Raw genomic sequence first — 9,882 nt, forward strand, 5'->3', positions numbered from 1 at the left:
AAAGCTCCAAAACAAAAAGTTTTTTTCTCCATAATTTATCTGTTGACAGAACATGATGTGTACTGCCCTAAGGCCACTGCAATCTCTATTTCTCCAACTTACTGTGACTGGCCATGTATTTTAATCAGAAATATTGCATTAGAATAATGGTAGAGAAGTGGGGGTTGCCCCAGACCTCACTGAGGCTACCATGTAATGTCCTTTTCCAAAATCTGAATTCGGAAACACACCTGGCTCTGAGAGTTTCAGATAAACATTTATGGACCTTTATTTCAGGAATTTCTCTCTTCAGTCACTGAACTGACCTGTCAAGTCCTTGGCCTACACACAGCACAGGGAGATCAGCTCAGCGCTTTGTGACCACCTAGAGGGGTGGGATAGGGAGGGTGGGAGGGAGATGCAAGAGGGAGGAGATATGGGGATATATGGATACGTATAGCTGATTCACTTTGTTATACAGCAGAAACTAACACACCATTTTAAAGCAATTATACTCCAAAAAGATGTTAAAAAAGAAGAAAAGAGAAGAAAATTCCTTGGACTACTTTTCTGTCCCAAACCAGATCTTTTCTCCAGTGATCCAAGCTAGACTGACCATTTTCTTGACCCCATGTTACTCACTTCTAGGACTTTCTACCTCTCTATTATCCTTGTGAGATCAGTCTTCACAGACCTTCATACAATGGTAGGTGGTTATTTCCACTTTCACTGGCCTCTGAGGTGCTGGCTGTTGAGGGATCCAGTCCTTCACTTTGGGCACAGCAGATGTTGCAGCCTCATTTTTCTTAGCATGCCTTGTTCTCTCCCTGTTACTCTTATGTGAACAGAAAGATTAAAGCTACAGTGAGCTTTGTCATTTGGTAGTAAGTACTACTCCCCAAAGTCCCTTCTATTGTTCAAAAATTGTTTTATACAGTACTCTCCTCGATTATTATTGAGAAAGCACTGCTAGGTCTGATAATCTTGGGTTTTATATTTTATCTACTTGATATTCATTTATAAATAAGCCACATTTTAACTTGTGCTTATATTACCCAAAACCCTGTAAAGTGGGTGCTATTAAATCCATTTACAGATTTGGTAAATAAACATTGAGAAAATGTCTAAACCTCTACTGTTTAAAGTGTCGTCTGGGGACCAGTAACTTCACCATCACCAAGCACTTGCTAGAAGTGTAGAAACTCAGATCCCACTGCAGATCTGCTGAGTTGGAATCTGCATTTTAACGATTTTCTCTGGGTAATCTGTAAATGCACATTACAGTGTGAGAAGTTATTCATTGAGAAATCCAATGATCTGTCTTCTCCACTATAAATCTTATTGAAAAAAATCAAGGGTTAAGATATGTGTAGAGACGTAAAGATCCAGTTCTCAAATTAGAAAACAACCAGTTAAATAAAAATTTTGACAAAAATCATAAAAGTAAATAAGACTTACAAAGACACTCAGGATAAATAATTACTCTAAAACATGTTTTATTTTCCATATTCCTAATTATTTCAAGGAACACTACTACATTGACAAATGATGGAAGAAGAATAGAATGGTTCATAAAAAATCAGGCAAATATCTGGTGTGACTGCCTGTGGACTCTCGGGGTGCAGCTGGTGGCTCATTGGGTTGGTGCCCTGCTAATAAGTCCAAAGGTCAGGCTCCCTTCCAGTTGCTGTGCGCATGATGAAATAGCACAGAACAAGGGGCTTGATCCTTAAAGATTCTTCTTTCTCCAGACTATTGAAGGAGGGGGACACCATCCTATTATGATCCTAAATACTTGGGTTTTCAATCAGAAGATAAATTTTTCCAATCTGTAAGGTCCTGTAGTCACACAGAAGAAAGTGCTGTCCTCAGCTGGTAGCCTCTGCATTGCAGACGCTACCTCTAGCTCTTTGATGTTTCTCTTCCACTAGCAGCTGTGCATCTGTGACTCTGACTCCCAGCCAGCCAGCCTGCAGGCCATGAACCCAGGGACTGTGGACCAATGCTTGAACCACTGACCCTCACCTTATTTACAGTTGCTCTCCAATTGTGTAGGTGTTATTATTCTGAGAATTGGTGTACCCCCAGCCCCACACCATTACACTGGAGAAAAATGGGACTCAGGTTTAGTGCTCTAAGTAACATCAGTCTAAATGGCAGAGCTGGAATCAAAGCCCAGGTCTATGTGACAACAATTTACTTGAAAGTATCACTTCAGGTCTCACACATGAGCCACAATCAATCTTCAATCATGAAAATCTTTCTACTATAAAACAATTTCATAGTAAAATATTGTTTTAATGAAGGATTCTGTGATGTATACTCGAAGCTTTTGAGAGAGTCTCGAAAATACTTTCAATCCAAAGACATCATTTCCTAGGGGTAGAAAACTGGTGTCAGAAGGGCTGAATTCAGACCGCACATTTGGTGTGTCCCTTGTTGAATTCCATTATCATTGTTATTATTATTATTGTTATTTTAAATACCTTTAGGCATGGCAGGTCTCTCCAGCTGCCACAGGCATGACCTCTATTGTTTTATAGTTTCCTGATGAATAATTCATAAATCTATGTTATCTGATTGATCCCACCCCAGTATTTAAATTTATAACTGATGATTTCAATTTTACTAACCAAAGTACTATACTATTTATCAGATATGTTCATCCTTACAACTTCATGTGCAATATTTCCTAAAAGCAAAACAGAACAAACAAAAAAAACCAAAAGTGATTCTTCAAAAATATTATGGATATTTATTTTTTTCATTTCCTGCTCTCCAACATTTTTCCAATTCTAATGTAATCAATGTAACATTTATGTGGCTTAAGGGTTATTTGGTTAGTTGACATCCTTTAGTCTTGACACATGCTTAGATAGCTATTTTATTGTTATTGTTAACATACAATATAATGTTAGTTTTAGGTATATGACATAGTGATTCGACATTTTTATACATTATGAAATGATCACCACAGTAAGTCCAGTTACTATTTTTCACCATCAAAGTTGTCATAATATTATTGACTATATTCCCTAGGTGTACATTCCTCCTGTGTATTCCTCCCTGTGACATATTTATTTCATAGCTGCAAGTTTATACATCTCAATCCCCTTCATCTATTTCATCCATCCCCTTAGCTGCCCCCACTCTGGTAAAAACAGTGTATTCTCTGTATCTATGAGTCTGTTTCTGTTTTGTTTGTCCATTTGCTTTGTTTATTAGTTTCTGCATATAAGTGAAATCATATGATGATCAACAATTTCAAGCTGTAGCAAAGCTATCCTACATATGACCCCTTCACATCTTTTTGTTGTCCCCCTACTCCAAGATGAGACAGTGTACTTTACCTCAGCTCAGTTGAGTAGGATCTGTCCAATCCAACCAGAACATACAGGTTATGCTGCAGTAACACACAGTCCTAAAATGTCAATGGCTTGAAATAGCTAAGGTTAATTCCTCACCCAAAGTCGCAGCTGTGACACAGATGCTCTACTTGTAGGACACCCAGATTGACTGAGCATTGCCATCTTAAACTTGGTCAGTCATCATACCACAGGGAAAAGGTCTCCTGAGGGTCTTGCCCTGGCAGTGAAATGTTTGATCCAGAAATGGCATACATCACTTTGGTCACAACTCATTGGCCAGAACTTTTCACAGGACCCACCTTCTCACAAGGGTGCCAAGAGTTTCACTCCTACCATGGGCCTGGGAGGCAGAGACCTCCTCCTCTCTTTTTTAACTGTCTTACCATCCTATATTCCTTTTACTCAAGGGATTTTTCTCCCCTCAAGTTCACTGGCATTTCTTTTTGCCTATATCTAAAAAAATTTTTAAAAATCCTAGACCATTGTGGCACCAGTGAACAAAATTCTGAAATGAAAGCAATTTAACCAGAATACACTGATAGCCCACACTTCCTATTAGATAAAGGCTATTAAGGATTTGCCATACCATAATAAAATCTACTATTATGATACACTTTCTTTCCTTCATTATTCAGAGACAGTGGTCTTATTTAATTACTCATATTTGTATGAAGTCAGTGTGTAGTGATTCTTTGGGGATGGTGATTGTTTCTCTGTAATCTATCTGAAAGTATCCGATACCATTCTTTATGAGTAGAAATGAAAGATATCTACCCATTTAACAAAAAAGAAAAACATCATTTAGAAACAAAAACATCTCGATTCATTTCATTTTGTATAACTGGATTTAGAGTATTTATTTTGCAGCATTTTTTTTTTTTCTGGACTCCATAGTCTTTTAGAATTTGGAACTTGGCTGTACATTGGGATTCCACCAGATTCTTTAAATGTAGGTTTCTTTCTGTTTATTTTTGTTTCTGAGTTGAGAACCCCTCCAAATTGATTGAAAAGTATCAGATGCAATAAGTCATAGCATTACTACTACAACTCCCATTTTACTCTTTCTTCCTTTACCTCAATCACATCATTTTATTAGTGAAAAAAATGTTTTGAGCCAAAAAGACATAATTCATACAAGTCATCCACCCAATGATTAGCAACTCTGGATGAAGTAAGCATATAATTTGCTAAGGTTACTCAGCTATTTTAAAAGCCTTTAAGACATTCTGGCAAGAGGCCGTATTCTCATCCTGCTCTGTTCAAAGCCAGCCTGCTTTTAGCCAGATCCAGGACAGATAACACGCACGGGAGAACATTTTAAACTCTTGATGTCAACATGATAAGCCTGCAAAATTATATGGATACAAATAATGCAGTTTTACCCAAGCCATTGACAGAAAGCGATGGTGCAGAAATTCAGAAAGCGCCCCTGGTAATACTCATGTAGCCGGGGAAGGCCTGGGCACTGGTCACTAGCTCTTGCCGGCCACTCCTCTTGTCAAGCTCACAGGGGTCTGTGAAGTCATTCCACACAGCTCACCATGGGAACCAGGGGAAAACGCTTTGCTTTAAGGACATACACAGCTGTGATGTCACAGGCACAAAGATAATAATAAAATGTGGCTAGTGTGGTGTCAACTACACCTTGGCTCTTTTGTCTTCTTTCCCTTCTCGTATAATTTTGTATCCTTGTGCGAATCGCCTCATTAGGGAAAGAGACTGAAAATTGGGGTCAGGGTATTTAAACCTGACCTGTGCAGAGGCCAGACAAGGCCGGGGCCCACCGAGGTTTCACTTCAGAGCTCCAGACCACCCCTGAGGTGACACCAATTCAAGCCTCATTTTATAAAGGCCTTATTAATTATTGTCTTTATAAGAAGGAGAAGAAGCCTTATAAAGAAATGTGTCATTCTCAGAGTAAGAGTGGGCAGACAAAAAAAGGAAGAGAGAGGGAGAGGGAGAGGGAGAGAGAAAGAAACAGAAGATCAAAAGGGAGCTTTTTTTTCCCTTTTGCTTTTCATGCCTCCAAACCTCAAAGGAGGTGGGGGAACAATCAGGCTCGGGGGTCTCGTGTGCTTTCTGGCAATTAGACTCAGCTGATGGGCTGAAAGGGATTGAATGGCAGGGTTCAAGGCCCTTCTCCCGAGCTGCAGACAACAGGCTTTTCCAAAGCAGCCGAGCAGCAGACACCATCAAAATCATTTCAAATGGAGACTTACAGAGAGGATTCATTAATTCACTGGCCTAAACAATTACGGGGACATATAATGTCTCTATAAACACTTTGATAAAGACTGTCATCTTAGACCTTCATTTTCCCTATTTTATTAGAGAGTTTTAATGACATGTTGGAAAGGCATCTTTCATTTCTCCAATTACTAAATTATAAACCTTTTTGCCTAAAATCATCCACCCCCCCAATAACTATTTCATTTTTAAACATTAGGCTGCAAAATCCAAAAAAAACCACATATATATATATATATATATATATATATATATATGTATAAATCTTCCACTATCAAATTTATAAAGCTCAGTTTTCATCTGGTTTAAGCAGAGCAAATTTGCTCTCTGGTTTGATAATTCTTTCACACTTCCTTTATAGTTCTCAGTTTCTCCTTGTTTATTTAATTTTTAACCAATATATTGAGAAAAATTTTTTGTCGACTTAGACAATGCTAGTTAATTAGAGGGGAGGTAAATGCAATAATCCAGCACTGTGTTTGTGTGTGTGTGTGTGTGTGTGTGCGTTGGGTGGGGGGCGTTAGTGATTTTTGTATTTGGGTCATCACCTAGATTTAAATGTAAAAAAAGATAAGCCTACGAGCCATTTGGCCTTAGGGACAGCTGGACATTCAGAAGCCGAAAGAAAATCAAAGTGCAGGGGCTTCAGCACGCGCAGCAAGAATGAATGATCTTGAATTTCAAGTACTCAACTTCCCAATGTAACAGGATCGAAATGATCTTGATCTGTCTGGTCACTACCCAAATGAGTGGTAATTTGCAAAAGAGCACCATTAACCGGCCTTTCAAAAGATGGGGCCAGTTTTTTAAAACCGTCTGTGAACTGAGATCAGCTTTGTACCTCCAGTTTTATTTTCTCTCCATGGGGTTTTCACCTAACTACCTGCGAGGCTTTGATTTTGAGGTGGAGCTGACCTCTTGCACAGCATCCGCCAGCAAAAAATAGCTGTTCCTCTTTGCTCGTCCACATGGAGAAAATGTTTATATGTGTGTGATCACATTGGGCTTGCTCAACAGGGCAAGGGTTAACTACTTACATACTGTCGAACCCTTTCAAGCAGGGACTGGGCACTGCTGCTTCTAGGCAAGCACATAAGCAGTTGAGGGCTTTGGCAATCACTGATGACAAAGTAATAATAAAAAGAAATATGGCCACTCTCAGAGCATCTTTCATCTATGTACAGGGGGGCACTTGTTTCACAAAAGGCTGGCACTTCATTTGACATATTTGGAAACTGAGGTAGCTGGCCTTTCTGCCTTTTCCAGAGGAGCCTAGGCTGACTAGAAACCAAACCCGAAGCACTTGACTTGTCCACCTCACTTGGGAGAGAGCAGTCATCTTGATTCACAGGAAAATGGAACCTACCTTGGCCTCTTTTCAATGGCTGGAGTGCTCTTGGGGGCCAAAAGGGAAAGACAGTAGGATGTGGTTATTCAAATAGGTACAGATTTAAGCATCACAAAGAACATCTTCCTGGACACAGAATACCCTCAATGTCTAGACAAATGCTCATCCTAAGAAACAGGGTGGTATTATAGGGTTCCCCAGGTAAGATAGGTTTTCTATATAAGCTTTGAAGGGTCTCTTTGACTTTTCTAGAGAAATACAGGAGGTTGCACCACTGCAAGGACTGCCATGGAAATACTAGTCTAGGAGTTTTGGTGTGTTTACCTGAGATTATCCTTCTACAAACACCAGATTTTCAAGTGACAGGTAAGTACTGGTGTGCATGGATTTGATGCGTAAAATTTTATTCTTGTGCAAATGGTTCATAGGTTACTTCTCTTCTCACAGTGGGTGAAAGAGGTTTCAAAGGGGGCATAGTGTATGCTGGGACTTAACGGTTGTTTCATTCTCTGCTGCAGAGGATGAGATCAACCTGGCCAGCTCTGCTGTCATTCAGTGCGAGTAGCTGAGGGGAGAATGACCAGCCTTTCTGGTCCTGGTGCCTCACAGACAGAGGGTAACTAACATTTTCCAAGGGTTATCTTTCTCATTGAATCCCCTCCCTTCCTTACAGATGAGGAAATGAGATTCAGGGAGGTGCAGTCCTTTACCCAATTTTGCAGAGTCAGTAGTGTTAGAACAGGTCTTGACCTAGCTCTGTTTTCCTCCAAAGTGTAAGTTCTTTCCACTCCACTCATTCACTGGTTTATTCATCCATTCCTTTGTCCCTCCATTCATTCAAAAAATATGTCTGACAATCCAAATGTACATTGACCAATGAACGGAAAATCAAAATGTGGTATATACATCCAACCGGATATTATTCAACCTTAAAAAGGAAGGAAATTCTGATACTTGTTACCACATGGATGAATCTTGAGGACATTATGCTAAATGAAATAAGCTGAACACAAAAGGACAAATCCTGTATGACTCTACTTATATGAATTCCTACAGCAGGCAAGTTCTCAGAGACAGAAAGTGCAGCGTGGTTGTGGGGTGCTGGGGGCAGTTAGTGTTTAATGGATACAGAGTTTTAGTTTCCAAAATGAAAGGAGTTCTGGGTGCTGGTGATGGTTGCACAATATTTTGAATGTAATTAATGCCACTAAACTCTACACTTAAGAGGTTAAAATGGTAAATTTTATGGTATGTATATTTCACCATGATTAATTTTTTTTGAAAATCTATTATATTCTATGTGCTGTATGAGTTCCAGAAAATTTAGAACTGAATATAAAGTCCCCTTTTAAAATTAAGAAAAAAAAAAAACTAAGATAAATGAAGGTATTTTTTTCCTCTCTGGCCCAGATTTAGCCCAGACTTGTCCTACAGACACAGGCTATGTCTGAGTTGAACAAAATGACATTTGCTGTCCAGGTTAGGGAGGATGAATACATATTTTTTTTTCTGCTTGTCCAAAGAGAATATTAGACTCAGTTTTAATTATATTTAGATATATGGGTAGGACTTGCAAAAACTGCAACACTGAATAAAGTAGAAAGATTTCAATATCTTTAAATTTATTCTTATTCTTATTTTGAGTATTCACTGCCCTTGTGTTTTGTTATGGCTTCACTTTGTTACAACTGAAGGAGTTGTTCTCATGTAAATTTTTAAAGAAATAAGGCACAGCATTGTTGTTGAGACACATAAGTATCTTCCCTCGGAGAAGCATGCTGATTTATTTCTAAAAGCAATACTTAAATTTCCTTTACATTTATCTTTGTTAATTTCTTCTAAATTCTGCTTTGATCTACATAGCTTTCCTTTTGTTTAGAGCCAGTTAAATGTTGAGCTTGCCTCAGGGCCTTCTCTTCCTTTCCCCTTTCCCTGGTTGCCCTTTGCGGAGCACGGGGCTACTAGAAGTTGGGTCACTGTCTCGTTGTGTGACAGGCAAGTTCCTCTCTGGCATATGAAATATTAATGCCCCGTGTCAGGTAGCACATTACCCAAAGAAACACCGGCCCACAGATTTGAATTCGCTTTCTCATTCCTTTCTCCGAAGAGGTTTTGTGGTTGTTGATGTTTTGCTCAAATGTACGTATTTTGAAACCTGCCAGGTAGATGCAAGCATTTAATTTTTAAAAATACCAAGCTCTGAATTTAAACCTTATCATCGTTGCAGCAGAAGTACGAATTCTTTACTCACTTCCAGTCATTTTGATGGTCAGTTTTCTATAAAGTCTTTTTTTTTTCCTAATGCGAACTGATGTAGAAAGCCAATTTTGAAGGGGGCAAAATGAGACGTGAGTTGGTCTGATTGAAGAGGAGATGGGATAGGAGCATGGGGGATGAGGGTTCTAGAGTCCATCTACTTCAGTCCTGCTGACAAGGATACTCCCACTGAACCTAGTTTGAAATGTTGATGGATTGGATTTCTCACCAGTCAACCCACTCTCATTTGGGCATCTCACAACCTTCTCTTTGAGATGTAGAACATTACATTACATGTACTTAAAGCACACATTTTCCTCCATGGTTCATGTAAGCATCATTTTATTTTGCCTTAGCCTCCAAAATTTTCCTCTACATTTTTCCTCCAGAGAACAACCACTCCTCTGTTTTGGTCCCACGTAAAACCTTAGATTCTCAGTCCACTCCCAGTTCCATCCTGATAAATACTTTGTATTTCTCTTTCAGCTGGTCTCTTAACCCTCTCAGTTCTGAAGCGGATTCATTAAACTCCACTTTGATAAAGAATGGTCACCCCTGCCTTGGGCTTGGACTATTATTCATTGCATATGGTGCACTCTGGCAATTTCTTTTCCCAATGAAATGCTATTTAGACATCACTTAGAATGCTAGTGTTAATTCAGTCAACACTCACTGAGCTCCTCA

At 39.2% G+C, this 9,882-nt stretch overlaps 1 long non-coding RNA gene across 1 annotated transcript; it reads right to left on the bottom strand.

Annotated features, from left to right (window-relative positions):
- Positions 1–261: 261 nt before the first annotated feature.
- On the bottom strand, positions 262–3,345 carry LOC125963420 (uncharacterized). Its single transcript, XR_007475383.1, has 4 exons — positions 3,330–3,345; positions 2,466–2,526; positions 622–814; positions 262–364 (listed from the first exon to the last, which is right to left on the bottom strand). It is a non-coding gene; the product is annotated as an uncharacterized LOC125963420 (long non-coding RNA).
- Between the last annotated feature and the right edge of the window lie 6,537 nt (positions 3,346–9,882).

Source organism: Orcinus orca, chromosome 2 (genome assembly GCF_937001465.1).
Source record: "Orcinus orca chromosome 2, mOrcOrc1.1, whole genome shotgun sequence".
Classification (NCBI taxonomy): domain Eukaryota; kingdom Metazoa; phylum Chordata; class Mammalia; order Artiodactyla; family Delphinidae; genus Orcinus; species Orcinus orca.